Source organism: Pseudophryne corroboree, chromosome 6 (genome assembly GCF_028390025.1).
Source record: "Pseudophryne corroboree isolate aPseCor3 chromosome 6, aPseCor3.hap2, whole genome shotgun sequence".
Classification (NCBI taxonomy): Eukaryota; Metazoa; Chordata; class Amphibia; order Anura; family Myobatrachidae; genus Pseudophryne; species Pseudophryne corroboree.
The window spans coordinates 826,840,435-826,855,657 of NC_086449.1; the positions used below are offsets into that span (position 1 = coordinate 826,840,435).

General features: G+C 54.9%; 1 protein-coding gene across 1 annotated transcript in view; it reads right to left on the reverse strand.

Annotated features, from left to right (window-relative positions):
* Positions 1-13,582, reverse strand: part of BCL2L13 (BCL2 like 13) — a 55,177-nt gene extending 41,595 nt beyond the window's left edge. The window contains exon 1 of the mRNA XM_063929313.1: positions 13,458-13,582. The gene's annotated coding sequence lies outside the window, so the exon portion shown is untranslated. The remainder of the gene's footprint in view (positions 1-13,457) is intronic.
* Between the last annotated feature and the right edge of the window lie 1,641 nt (positions 13,583-15,223).

The window sequence follows — 15,223 nt, forward strand, 5'->3', positions numbered from 1 at the left end:
CTCACCTGCAGACAAGGTGTGGGGGGGTTTGGGCTTGTGTCTGTGCACAGAGCTGCCTCACCTGCAGACAAGGTGTGCTGGGGGATTGGTCTTGTGTCTGTGCACGGAGCTGCCTCACCTGCAGACAAGGTGTGCTGGGGGTTTGGGCTTGTGTCTGTGCACGGAGCTGCCTCACCTGCAGACAAGGTGTGCTGGGGGTTTGGGCTTGTGTCTGTGCACAGAGCTGCCTCACCTGCAGACAAGGTGTGGGGGGGGTTTGGGCTTGTGGCTGTGCACAGAGCTGCCTCACCTGCAGACAAGGTGTGGGGGGGTTTGGGCTTGTGTCTGTGCACAGTGCAGTCTCACCTGCAGACAAGGTGTGGGGGGGATTGGGCTTGTGTCTGTGCACAGAGCTGCCTCACCTGCAGACAAGGTGTGGGGGGGTTTGGGCTTGTGTCTGTGCACAGAGCTGCCTCACCTGCAGACAAGGTGTGGGGGGGTTTGGGCTTGTGTCTGTGCACAGAGCTGTCTCACCTGCAGACAAGGTGTGGGGGGGTTTGGGCTTGTGTCTGTGCACAGAGCTGCCTCACCTGCAGACAAGGTGTGGGGGGGTTTGGGCTTGTGTCTGTGCACAGAGCTGTCTCACCTGCAGACAAGGTGTGGGGGGGTTTGGGCTTGTGTCTGTGCACAGAGCTGCCTCACCTGCAGACAAGGTGTGGGGGGGGTTTGGGCTTGTGTCTGTGCACAGAGCTGCCTCACCTGCAGACAAGGAGTGGGGGGATCGGGCTTGTGTCTGTGCACAGAGCTGCCTCACCTGCAGACAAGGTGTGGGGGGGATCGGGCTTGTGTCTGTGCACAGAGCTGCCTCACCTGCAGACAAGGTGTGCGGGGGGGATTGGGCTTGTGTCTGTGCACAGAGCTGCCTCACCTGCAGACAAGGTGTGTGGGGGATTGGGCTTGTGTCTGTGCACAGAGCTGCCTCACCTGCAGACAAGGTGTGCGGGGGGGATTGGGCTTGTGTCTGTGCACAGAGCTGCCTCACCTGCAGACAAGGTGTGTGGGGGATTGGGCTTGTGTCTGTGCACAGAGCTGCCTCACCTGCAGACAAGGTGTGGGGGGGATTGGTCTTGTGTCTGTGCACAGAGCTGTCTCACCTGCAGACAAGGTGTGCTGGGGGTTTGGTCTTGTGTCTGTGCACAGAGCTGCCTCACCTGCAGACAAGGTGTGCTGGGGGATTGGTCTTGTGTCTGTGCACGGAGCTGCCTCACCTGCAGACAAGGTGTGCTGGGGGTTTGGGCTTGTGTCTGTGCACAGAGCTGCCTCACCTGCAGACAAGGTGTGGGGGGGTTTGGGCTTGTGTCTGTGCACAGTGCAGTCTCACCTGCAGACAAGGTGTGGGGGGGATTGGGCTTGTGTCTGTGCACAGAGCTGCCTCACCTGCAGACAAGGTGTGGGGGGGTTTGGGCTTGTGTCTGTGCACAGAGCTGCCTCACCTGCAGACAAGGTGTGGGGGGGTTTGGGCTTGTGTCTGTGCACAGAGCTGCCTCACCTGCAGACAAGGTGTGGGGGGGGTTTGGGCTTGTGTCTGTGCACAGAGCTGTCTCACCTGCAGACAAGGTGTGCTGGGGGTTTGGGCTTGTGTCTGTGCACAGAGCTCACACTGTAGACGTGTCAGCCATCACTGCGGTTACCTGCTATTCACATATTCCCACAATGACACCTGTGTGAGCCCACCTCCACTCCAACCCTCAGCCCCTGATCCGCACTAGCCTAAAATAAGGATCATGTGACCAGTTTTGCACCATCGCTAAATAAATAAAAGTTAAAGCGCAGCATCTGGTGTGTTTCATGGTGCAAAGAAATGATTATTTATCTGTACAAATGACAATTCCTGTCATTACTACATTCCCGGAGCATTTCACGTCTATTTATCTCTGTGCAATTTGCAGCAGGAAGACGCTCCCGGTCGGCTGCCCGCAATGTGTCTGTAAATGGCCGGAATCAATATATTTTATCATACTCTACGAGTTGCATTAAACTCTCCGGGATGTCGGCGTAAAGTGCAGCGGGCTGGACACATGAGATCTGCTGAGTAACGCAATAAGATATTACGGTCTCTTAAACGCCTTCACTGGGAAATAGGCGACATTCCTGCAGCTCCAGTGCATTAACCCTCTCTGCGCCCGGCTGGGGGCGCATGTAGGACACTGATATAAGAGATTCCTGCTAGAATGGGGGCAGCTCCCTGTACGGTAAATGGCCGTGGGGGCTGCGGCGCAGACTGACCAAGCGTAAAACGCTTTAAATCAAGCTGGACACAGTTTAGCTTCTGCCTGTAGAACACAAAGCAGGGGGATTACATTATACCAACAAGACCCCATATAATAAAAGTTATGCGCTTTGGGTCAGGACATTATATATCACAGGGCGTTTTCCCAGCTACACGCAAGCGGCAGCTGCATAGAATGTTGTTACGCCAATTACTAGCATTCTGCAAGTAAAATCTTATATAACACTGTAGGAACACAACAGACAGGGCCCCGCAGCGGCTACGGACGTTCCCGGCAAGAGCTCAGTGTTCTTTTCTCATGCGTCAGACAATGCCGCAAAGTAGTAAGATGCCGGAACATTAATAGGTTCCGATCTGGCAAGAGAGGCGGGTTTTACTGGAGATTTGGCAATGGGATTTAAAGCGGAAAAACAAACCTTTCAAAAATTGAAGATTTAAATCCAGCGGCGAATGCGCTGAGAAACCGTAACCTCTTACACTCCGGCCAGACACAGCCATGACGGACGCCTGTCTCAGACATTATACGTACAGGAACGCAATCATTCTGTGTCCTGCCACGCAAAAACCCTATGCATGGTCACCTCGTGCCTCTGCCCAATACAGCTACACCTCAGCGGAGGTCCGGTCAGGATATATCAGGCAGCACAGGGGAGACAGACACTAAGAGGTGGGAATACAGGACACATCAGGCAGCACAGGGGGGACAGACACCTCAGCGGAGGTCTGGTAATGGCGCAGGAATAGAGGTGGGAATACAGGACACATCAAGCAGCACAGGGAGGACAGACACCTCAGCGGAGATCTGGTAATGACGCAGGAATAGAGGTGGGAATACAGGACACATCAGGCATCACAGGGAGGACAGACACCTCAGCGGTGGTCCGGTCATGGCGCAGGAATAGAGGTGGGAATACAGGATACATCAGACAGCACAGGGAGGACAGACCTCAGCAGAGGTCTGGTAATGGCGCAGGAATAGAGGTGGGAATACAGGACACATCAGGCAGCACAGGGGGGACAGACATCAGCGGAGGTCTGGTAATGGCGCAGGAATAGAGGTGGGAATACAGGATACACCAGGCTGCACAAGGGGGACAGACACCTCAGCAGAGGTACGGTCATGGCGCAGGAATAGAGGTGGGAACACAGGACACATCAGGCATCACAGGGGGGACAGACACCTAGCGGAGGTACGGTCATGGCGCAGGAATAGAGGTGGGAATACAGGATACATCTGGCAGCACAGGGGGGACAGACACCTCAGCGGAGGTACGGTCATGGCGCAGGAATAGAGGTGGGAATACAGGACACATCAGGCAGCACAGGGGGGACAGACACCTAGCGGAGGTACGGTCATGGCGCAGGAATGGAGGTGGGAATACAGGACACATCAGGCAGCACAGGGGGGACAGACACCTCAGCGGAGGTCTGGTAATGGCGCAGGAATAGAGGTGGGAATACAAGATACACCAGGCTGCACAGGGGGGACAGACACCTCAGCGGAGGTCCGGTCATGGCGCAGGAATAGAGGTGGGAATACAGGACACATCAAGCAGCACAGGGGAGACAGACACCTCAGCGGAGGTCTGGTAATGACGCAGGAATAGAGGTGGGAATACAGGACACATCAGGCAGCACAGGGGGGACAGACATCAGCGGAGGTCCGGTCATGGCGCAGGAATAGAGGTGGGAATACAGGATACACCAGGCAGCACAGGGGGGACAGACATCAGCGGAGGTACGGTCATGGCGCAGGAATAGAGGTGGGAACACAGGACACATCAGGCAGCACAGGGGGGACAGACATCAGCGGAGGTACGGTAATGGCGCAGGAATAGAGGTGGGAATACAGGACCCATCAGGCAGCACAGGGGAAGCAGACACCTCAGCGGAGGTCTGGTAATGGCGCAGGAATAGAGGTGGGAATACAGGACACATCAGGCAGCACAGGGGGGACAGACACCTCAGGGGAGGTCCGGTCATGACGCGGGAATAGAGGTGGGAATACAGGACACATCAGGCAGCACAGGGGAAGCAGACACCTCAGCGGAAGTCTGGTAATGGCGTAGGAATAGAGGTGGGAATACAGGACACATCAGGCAGCACAGGGGAAGCAGACACCTCAGCGGAGGTCTGGTAATGGCGCAGGAATAGAGGTGGGAATACAGGACACATCAGGCAGCACAGGGGGGACAGACACCTCAGGGGAGGTCCGGTCATGACGCAGGAATAGAGGTGCGAATACAGGACACATCAGGCAGCACAGGGGAAGCAGACACCTCAGCGGAAGTCTGGTAATGGCGTAGGAATAGAGGTGGGAATACAGGACACATCAGGCTGCACAGTGGGGACAGACACCTCAGCGGAGGTCCGGTCATAACGTAGGAATAGAGGTGGGAATACAGGACACATCAGGCAGCACAGGGGGGACAGACACCTCAGCGGAGGTCCGGTCATAACGCAGGAATAGAGGTGGGAATACAGGACACATCAGGCAGCACAGGGGGGACAGACACCTCAGCGGAGGTCCGGTCATAACGTAGGAATAGAGGTGGGAATACAGGACACATCAGGCAGCACAGGGGGGACAGACACCTCAGCGGAGGTCCGGTCATAACGCAGGAATAGAGGTGGGAATACAGGACACATCAGGCAGCACAGGGGGGACAGACACCTCAGCGGAGGTCCGGTCATGGCACAGGAATAGAGGTGGGAATACAGGACACATCAGGCAGCACAGTGGGGACAGACACCTCAGCGGAGGTCCGGTAATGGCGCAGGAATAGAGGTGGGAATACAGGACACATCAAGCAGAACTGGGGGGACAGACACCTCAGCGGAGGTCCGATCATTGCGCAGGAATAGAGGTGGGAATACAGGACACATCAGGCAGCACAGTGGGGACAGACACCTCAGCGGAGGTCCGGTCTTGGCGCAGGAATAGAGGTGGGAATACAGGACACATCAGGCAGCACAGGGGGACAGACACCTCAGCGGAGGTCCGGTCATGACGCAGGAATAGAGGTGGGAATACAGGACACATCAGGCAGCACAGGGGGGACAGACACCTCAGCGGAGGTCCGGTAATGGCGCAAGAATAGAGGTGGGAATACAGGACACATCAGGCAGCACAGGGGGGACAGACACCTCAGCGGAGGTCCGGTCATGGCGCAGGAATAGAGGTGGGAATACAGGATACATCAGACAGCACAGGGGGGACAGACACCTCAGCGGAGGTCCGGTAATGACGCAGGAATAGAGGTGGGAATACAGGACACATCAGGCAGCACAGGGGGGACAGACACCTCAGCGGAGGTACGGTAATGGAGTTTTATGCAGGGGATCCGGTTGATAGATCTACAGTAAACTGACAGACGACAGGTACAAAAGGTCGACATGTAAAAGGTAGTCAGTGCTTAAAGACGACATGTAAAAGGTTGACACATATGATTGACTCTTTTTAAAAAAAAAATTCAACTTTTTCATACTTTACCGTCCACATGGACTAAGGCTGGGAATAGTAACCTTGCCCGAAGCACGCAAGGGGACGTGAAACACTAATTGGGGTCACACTCTGGTTACCCCCTCTCATGCCAGCCTCCGAGACTTCTCCCGCATCTCTGACCCTCTATCACGCCAGTATGAAATGTGCGCTCAGAACTCCCTATCGCCTACCAGCCGCCCTCACCGCTCCGCCTTCTTCCCAGTTCACCCCTCCCCTTATACCGCGTTCAGATCGCTAATGCCGGGTCGCACCCAGGAACTGGAAACGGGTCCTTCCCGAGTGCGACCTAGCATTGAACCCTGAGAACTGGCTTTGTGACCCGGCAGATTGCCGGGCCGGGACGCCATCGGGGGCGGCGCTAGGAGATGAGATCATCTCTGCGCCGCCTCCCCCTATGCTGTGAACGGGTACCGGGCCGCATCAACCTGGGAAACCCGTTCACACTGCACCTGACCCGGGAATAACCCTTCTTTATTCCCGGGTTGAATTACTGGGTCAGGCGACCTGGGAATCCGGAACTGACCCTTTCACACCGCACAGCGCCCCGGCAATATACCGGGTTATGTGTGTGGTGTGAAAGGAGTATTAGTCTGTGAGATCTCACAGGCAGGGCCCTCGTCCCTCCCTCAGCACCATCCACGCCTCTGACGCTGTACGCTCGCCCTTACGTTGCGTATAGAATCACTAACAGCCAAACTGCGTTTCTCTCCCTGCAGCTCACCACCGCTCACCCTACGTGACACGGGTATGGGTCATTTGGTCCACAAGACTTAGGTCGACCGCTATTGGTCGACATGCATTAGGTCGACAGGGTCACAAGGCCGACATGAGGTTATTTGTTTTTTTTTAACTTTTTTGGGTGTCGTTTTCTTCGGAAAGTGACGGGGAACCCCCAGTTAGTGCACAGTGTCCCCTCACATGCTTCGGGCAAGGTTACCGTCCCCAATTGTAGTCCACGTGGATCGCAAAGTATAAAAAAGGTCAAAAAATTAAAAGAAAAGTGAAAAACTCATGTCAACCAATAGTGGTCGCCCTAATGACTGTTCACCTAAGTCTTGTCGACCAAATGACCATAAGCCCGTGACACAGCGAGCGGCTCTACCTGCAGTGCGGTATACCGCATATAGGTCATGCTACCAGTTACTAAGACTATTCCGTGTGCAGCGCTGTGGACACTCCGTGGCACCAGGCAAATAAAACATAATATTTAGGAGATATACACAGGGCGTAGCTGCTTCCAGTACAGATCAGGAGGAGCCGGCAGAAATGTCAGGGAATGGATGACATGTGTGAGAGACAGATGGTCTCCTATGATTATCAGACACACACCCTGCAATGTATATTGAGAGCTGAGGAGCCACAGGGTACATCATGCAGCAATGGGGGGGTTATACAGAGGAGGCACAGGGTACATCATGCAGCAATGGGGGGGTTATACAGAGGAGCCACAGGGTACATCATGCAGCAATGGGGGGGGGGGGTTATACAGAGGAGGCACAGGGTACATCATGCAGCAATGGGGGGGTTATACAGAGGAGGCACAGGGTACATCATGCAGCAATGGGGGGGTTATACAGAGGAGCCACAGGGTACATCATGCAGCAATAGGGGGGTTATACAGAGGAGGCACAGGGTACATCATGCAGCAATGGGGGGGTTATACAGAGGAGCCACAGGGTACATCATGCAGCAATGGGGGGGGGGGGGTTATACAGAGGAGGCACAGGGTACATCATGCAGCAATGGGGGGGGTTATACAGAGGAGGCACAGGGTACATCATGCAGCAATGGGGGGTTATACAGAGGAGCCACAGGGTACATCATGCAGCAATGGGGGGGGGGTTATACAGAGGAGGCACAGGGTACATCATGCAGCAATGGGGGGGTTATACAGAGGAGGCACAGGGTACATCATGCAGCAATAGGGGGGTTATACAGAGGGGGGGACACAGGGTACATCATGCAGCAATAGGGGGGTTATACAGAGGGGGGGACACAGGGTACATCATGCAGCAATAGGGGGGTTATACAGAGGGAAGGGAGGGGGGGACACAGGGTACATAATGCAGCAATAGGGGGTGGGGGTTATACAGAGGGGGGACACAGGGTAAATCATGCAGCAATAGGGAGTGGGGGTTATACAGAGGGGGGACACAGGGTACATCATGCAGCAATAGGGGGTGGGGGTTATAGAGGGGGGACACAGGGTACATCATGCAGCAATAGGGGGTGGGGGTTATACAGAGGGGGGGACACAGGGTACATCATGCAGCAATAGGGGGTGGGGGTTATACAGAGGGGGGACACAGGGTACATCATGCAGCAATAGGGGGTGGGGGTTATAGAGGGGGGACACAGGGTACATCATGCAGCAATAGGGGGTGGGGGTTACACAGAGGGGGACACAGGGTACATCATGCAGCAATAGGGGGTGGGGGTTATAGAGGGGGGACACAGGGTACATCATGCAGCAAAAGGGGTGGGGGTTATACAGAGGGGGGGACACAGGGTACATTATGCAACACTGAGGGGTGGAGGGTTATACAGAGGGGGGGGGACAGGGTACATCATGCAGCAATAGGAGGTGTGGGTTATACAGAGGGGGGGACACAGGGTACAACATGCAGCAATAGGGGGTGGGGGGTTATACAGAGGTAGGACACAGGGTACATCATGCAGCAATAGGGGGGGGGGACAGGGTACATCATGCAGCAATAGGAGGTGGGGGTTATACAGAGGGGGGGACACAGGGTACAACATGCAGCAATAGGGTGGTGGGTTATACAGAGTGGGGGGGGGGGGGGGCAGGGTACATCACGCAGTAATAGGGGTGGGGGTTATACAGAGGGGGGGACACAGGGTACAACACGCAGTAATAGGGGTGGGGGTTATACAGAGGGGGGGACAGGGTACATCACGCAGTAATAGGGGTGGGGGGTTATACAGAGGGTGGAACACGGTACATCATGCAGCAATGGGGGGGGGTTATACAGAGGGGGGGAGACACAGGGTACTTCATGCAGCAATGGGGGGGTTAGACAGAGGGGGGGACACAGGGTACATCAGGCAGCAATAGGGGGGGGGGGCACAGGGTACATTATGCAGCACTGGGGGGGGGGGTTATATAGAGGGGGGACACAGGGTACACCATGCAGTAATATGGGGTGGGGGTTATACAGAGGGGGACACAGGGTACATCAGGCAGCAATGGGGGAGGTAGGGGGTTATACAGAGGAGGGGACACAGGGTACATTATGCAGCACTGGGAGGGGGGTTATACAGAGTGGGGACACAGGGTACATCATGCAGTAATATGGGGTGGGGGTTATACAGAGGGGGACACAGGGTACATCAGGCAGCAATGGGGGAGGTAGGGGGTTATACAGAGGGGGGGACACAGGGTACATCAGGCAGCGCTGGGGCGGTTATACAGAGGGGGGGGACACAAGGTACAACAAGCAGAATTGAGGGTGGAGGGTTATAGAGAGGGGGGACACAGGGTACATCATGCAGCACGTGAGGGGGGGTTATACAGAGGGGAGGGGGACACAGGGTACATCATGCAGCAATAGGGGGTAGGGGGTTATACAGAGGGGGGACACACGGTACATCTTGCAGTAATGGGGGGGTTATACAGAGAGGGGTACACAGGTACATCATGCAGCAATGGGGGGGGAGACGGGTTTTACAGAGGGGGGGGGACACAGGGTACGTCATGCAGCAATGGGGGGTGGGGGTTATACAGAGGGGGGACACAGGGTACATCAAGCAGCAATGGGGGTGTTATATAGAGGGGGGACACAGGGTACATCATGGAGCAATGGGGGGTTATATAGAGGGGGGACACAGGGTACATCATGCAGCAATGGGGGGGTTATATAAAGGGGGGACACAGGGTACATCATGGAGCAATGGGGGGGTTATATAGAGGGGGTACACGGTACATCAGGCAGCACTGGGGGGACTATATTACAGGGGATACATCAGGCAGTACTGGGGGGGGACTATATTACAGGGGGACACATCAGGCAGCACTGGGGGGACTATATTACAGGGGGATACATCAGGCAGCACTGGGGGGACTATATTACAGGGGATACATCAGGCAGCACTGGGGGGACTATATTACAGGGGGACACATCAGGCAGCACTGGGGGGACTATATTACAGGGGGACACATCAGGCAGCACTGGGGGACTATATTACAGGGGGATACATCAGGTAGCACTGTGGGGACTATATTACAGGGGGACACATCAGGCAGCACTGTGGGGACTATATTACAGGGGGATACATCAGGCAGCACTGGGGGGGGGACTATATTACAGGGGGGATACATCAGGCAGCACTGGGGGGACTATATTACAGGGGATACATCAGGCAGCACTGGGGGGGACTATATTACAGGGAAAACATCAGGCAGCACTGGGGGGGGGGGGGGACTATATTACAGGGGGACACATCAGGCAGCACTGGGGGGGACTATATTACAGGGGATACATCAGGCAGCACTGTGGGGACTATATTACAGGGGGACACATCAGGCAGCACTGGGGGGACTATATTACAGGGGGACACATCAGGCAGCACTGGGGGGACTATATTACAGGGGGGTACATCAGGCAGCACTGGGGGGACTATATTACAGGGGATACATCAGACAGCACTGGGGGGAATATATTACAGGGGTATACATCAGGCCGCACTGGGGGGACTATATTACAGGGGGACACATCAGGCAGCACTGGGGGGACTATATTACAGGGGGATACATCAGGCAGCACTGGGGGGACTATATTACAGGGGGACACATCAGGCAGCACTGGGGGGACTATATTACAGGGGGACTATATTACAGGGGAACACATCAGGCAGCACTGTGTGGACTATATTACAGGGGGACACATCATGCAGCACTGGGGGGACTATATTACAGGGGGGTACATCAGGCAGCACTGGGGGGACTATATTACAGGGGGACTATATTACAGGGGGACACATCATGCAGCACTGGGGGACTATATTACAGGGGGGTACATCAGGCAGCACTGGGGGGACTATATTACAGGGGATACATCAGGCAGCACTGGGGGGACTATATTACAGGGGAACACATCAGGCAGCACTGGGGGGACTATATTACAGGGATACATCAGGCAGCACTGGGCGGACTATATTACAGGGGGATACATCAGGCAGCACTGGGGGGGACTATATTACAGGGGGGTACATCAGGCAGCACTGGGGGGACTATATTACAGGGGGACTATATTACAGGGGGACACATCATGCAGCACTGGGGGGACTATATTACAGGGGGTACATCAGGCAGCACTGGGGGACTATATTACAGGGGGGTACATCAGGCAGCACTGGGGGGACTATATTACAGGGGATACATCAGACAGCACTGGGGGGAATATATTACAGGGGTATACATCAGGCCGCACTGGGGGGACTATATTACAGGGGGACACATCAGGCAGCACTGGGGGGACTATATTACAGGGGGATACATCAGGCAGCACTGGGGGGACTATATTACAGGGGGACACATCAGGCAGCACTGGGGGGACTATATTACAGGGGGACTATATTACAGGGGAACACATCAGGCAGCACTGTGTGGACTATATTACAGGGGGACACATCATGCAGCACTGGGGGGACTATATTACAGGGGGGTACATCAGGCAGCACTGGGGGGACTATATTACAGGGGGACTATATTACAGGGGGACACATCATGCAGCACTGGGGGGACTATATTACAGGGGGGTACATCAGGCAGCACTGGGGGGACTATATTACAGGGGATACATCAGGCAGCACTGGGGGGACTATATTACAGGGGAACACATCAGGCAGCACTGGGGGGACTATATTACAGGGATACATCAGGCAGCACTGGGCGGACTATATTACAGGGGGATACATCAGGCAGCACTGGGGGGACTATATTACAGGGGAACACATCAGGCAGCACTGGGGGGACTATATTACAGGGATACATCAGGCAGCACTGGGCGGACTATATTACAGGGGGATACATCAGGCAGCACTGGGCGGACTATATTACAGGGGGATACATCAGGCAGCACTGGGGGGACTATATTACAGGGGAACACATCAGGCAGCACTGGGGGGACTATATTACAGGGGAACACATCAGGCAGCACTGGGGGGACTATATTACAGGGGGACACATCAGGCAGCACTGGGGGGATTATATTACAGGGGGACACATCAGGCAGCACTGGGGGGATTATATTACAGGGGGACACATCAGGCAGCACTGGGGGGATTATATTACAGGGGACACATCAGGCAGCACTGGGGGGACTATATTACAGGGGGACACATCAGGCAGCACTGGGGGGATTATATTGCAGGGGGACACATCAGGCAGCACTGGAGGGATTATATTACAGGGGGACACATCAGGCAGCACTGGGGGGACTATATTACAGGGGATACATCAGGCAGCACTGAGGGGACTATATTACAGGGGGATACATCAGGCAGCACTGAGGGGACTATATTACAGGGGGACACATCAGGCAGCACTGGGGGGACTATATTACAGGGGGACACATCAGGCAGCACTGGGCGGACTATATTACAGGGGATACATCAGGCAGCACTGGGGGGACTATATTACAGGGGGGACACATCAGGCAGCACTGGGGGGACTATATTACAGGGGGACACATCAGGCAGCACTGGGCGGACTATATTACAGGGGGACACATCAGGCAGCACTGGGGGGATTATATTACAGGGGGGCACATCAGGCAGCACTGGGGGGACTATATTACAGGGGGACACATCAGGCAGCACTGGGGGGACTATATTACAGGGGGATACATCAGGCAGCACTGGGGGGACTATATTACAGGGGGACACATCAGGCAGCACTGGGGGGACTATATTACAGGGGGACTATATTACAGGGGAACACATCAGGCAGCACTGTGTGGACTATATTACAGGGGGACACATCATGCAGCACTGGGCGGACTATATTACAGGGGATACATCAGGCAGCACTGGGGGGACTATATTACAGGGGGACACATCAGGCAGCACTGGGGGGACTATATTACAGGGGAACACATCAGGCAGCACTGGGGGGGACTATATTACAGGGGGACACATCAGGCAGCACTGGGGGGATATTACAGGGGGACACATCAGGCAGCACTGGGGGGACTATATTACAGGGGGATACATCAGGCAGCACTGGGGGGATTATATTACAGGGGATACATCAGGCAGCACTGGGGGGACTATATTACAGGGATACATCAGGCAGCACTGGGGGGACTATATTACAGGGGAACACATCAGGCAGCACTGGGGGGACTATATTACAGGGGGACACATCAGGCAGCACTGTGGGGGACTATATTACAGGGGGACACATCAGGCAGCACTGTGGGGGACTATATTACAGGGGGACACATCAGGCAGCACTGGGGGGACTATATTACAGGGGGATACATCAGGCAGCACTGGGGGGACTATATTACAGGGGATACATCAGGCAGCACTGGGGGGGACTATATTACAGGGGGACACATCAGGCAGCACTGGGGGACTATATTACAGGGGGACACATCAGGCAGCACTGGGGAGGACGGACGGTTGGGGCGGCAGAAGCACCGGGAAGCCCCCGCTCACCTGAGGCCGCAGCTGGGGTTCAGCGCTCCCTCCTCTCCCGGCTCACGCTCTACACAGGAGCCGCAGCCATGATGAGGGGGCGGGGCTCTCCGCGAGGACGTGCAGCACGTGACAGCAGGGCGCAGGACAGACCCGCCCTCAATCTGCCACAATGGTGCTGTGCCGCAGCCAATCAGCGTCCGAGGAAAATGCCGTAGGCGGAGCCCAGAGAGGGGGACGGACGCGGTAGAGGCGGGGCTTACATTCAGAGAGAGTCTTGGAACGCGGAAGTGCGCTCTCTGAACACACATGTAGGGCGGTGGGTGGTGGTCATGTGACGTCAGCACCAGCTGGAGAAGGAGTTACCTGTTAAAGGGGCAGCGCGTCCTCTGACTCCGAGTCACCTCTGGGTGTCACTCACTGTCTACCAGCGCCCGGGGCATGTATGGCTGTGTATACGTGTGTGACTGTGCATACCTCCCAACATGACCCTCTCCAGGAGGACACAATGCTCTGCTCCTGCTCTTCCCTCTTACTGTATGATTACCATCCCCTGTGCTGTACCTAATACTGACCCAGTGCTCATACCTATGTAACACCTCCCAACATGACCTCTCCAGGAGAACACAATGCTCTGCTCCTGCTCTTCCCTCTTACTGTATGATTACCATCACCTGTGCTGTACCCCAATACTGACCTAGTGCTCATACCTATGTCATACCTCCCAACATGACCTCTCCAGGAGGGACACAATGCTCTGCTCCTGCTCTTCCCTCTTACTGTATGATTACCATCACCTGTGCTGTACCCTAATACTGACCCAGTGCTCATACCTATGTCATACCTCCCAACATGACCCTCTCCAGGAGGACACAATGCTCTGCTCCTGCTCTTCCCTCTTACTGTATGATTACCATCCCCTGTGCTGTACCCTAATACTGACCCAGTGCTCATACCTATGTCATACCTCCCAACATGACCTCTCCAGGAGGGACACAATGCTCTGCTCCTGCTCTTCCCTCTTACTGTATGATTACCATCACCTGTGCTGTACCCTAATACTAACCCAGTGCTCATACCTATGTCATACCTCCCAACATGACCCTCTCCAGGAGGACACAATGCTCTGCTCCTGCTCTTCCCTCTTACTGTATGATTACCATCCCCTGTGCTGTACCCTAATACTGACCCAGTGCTCATACCTATGTCATACCTCCCAACATGACCTCTCCAGGAGGACACAATGCTCTGCTCCTGCTCTTCCCTCTTACTGTATGATTACCATCACCTGTGCTGTACCCTAATACTGACCCAGTGCTCATACCTATGTCATACCTCCCAACATGACCTCTCCAGGAGGACACAATGCTCTGCTCCTGCTCTTCCCTCTTACTGTATGATTGCCATCACCTGTGCTGTACCCTAATACTGACCCAGTGCTCATACCTATGTCATACCTCCCAACATGCCCTCTCCAGGAGGATACAATGCTCTGCTCCTGCTCTTCCCTCTTACTGTATGATTACCATCACCTGTGCTGTACCCTAATACTGACCCAGTGCTGATACCTATGTCATACCTCCCAACATGACCTCTCCAGGAGGACACAATGCTCTGCTCCTGCTCTTCCCTCTTACTGTATGATTGCCATCACCTGTGCTGTACCCTAATACTGACCCAGTGCTCATACCTGTGTCATACCTCCCAACATGACCTCTCCAGGAGGACACAATGCTCTGCTCCTGCTCTTCCCTCTTACTGTATGATTACCATCACCTGTGCTGTAC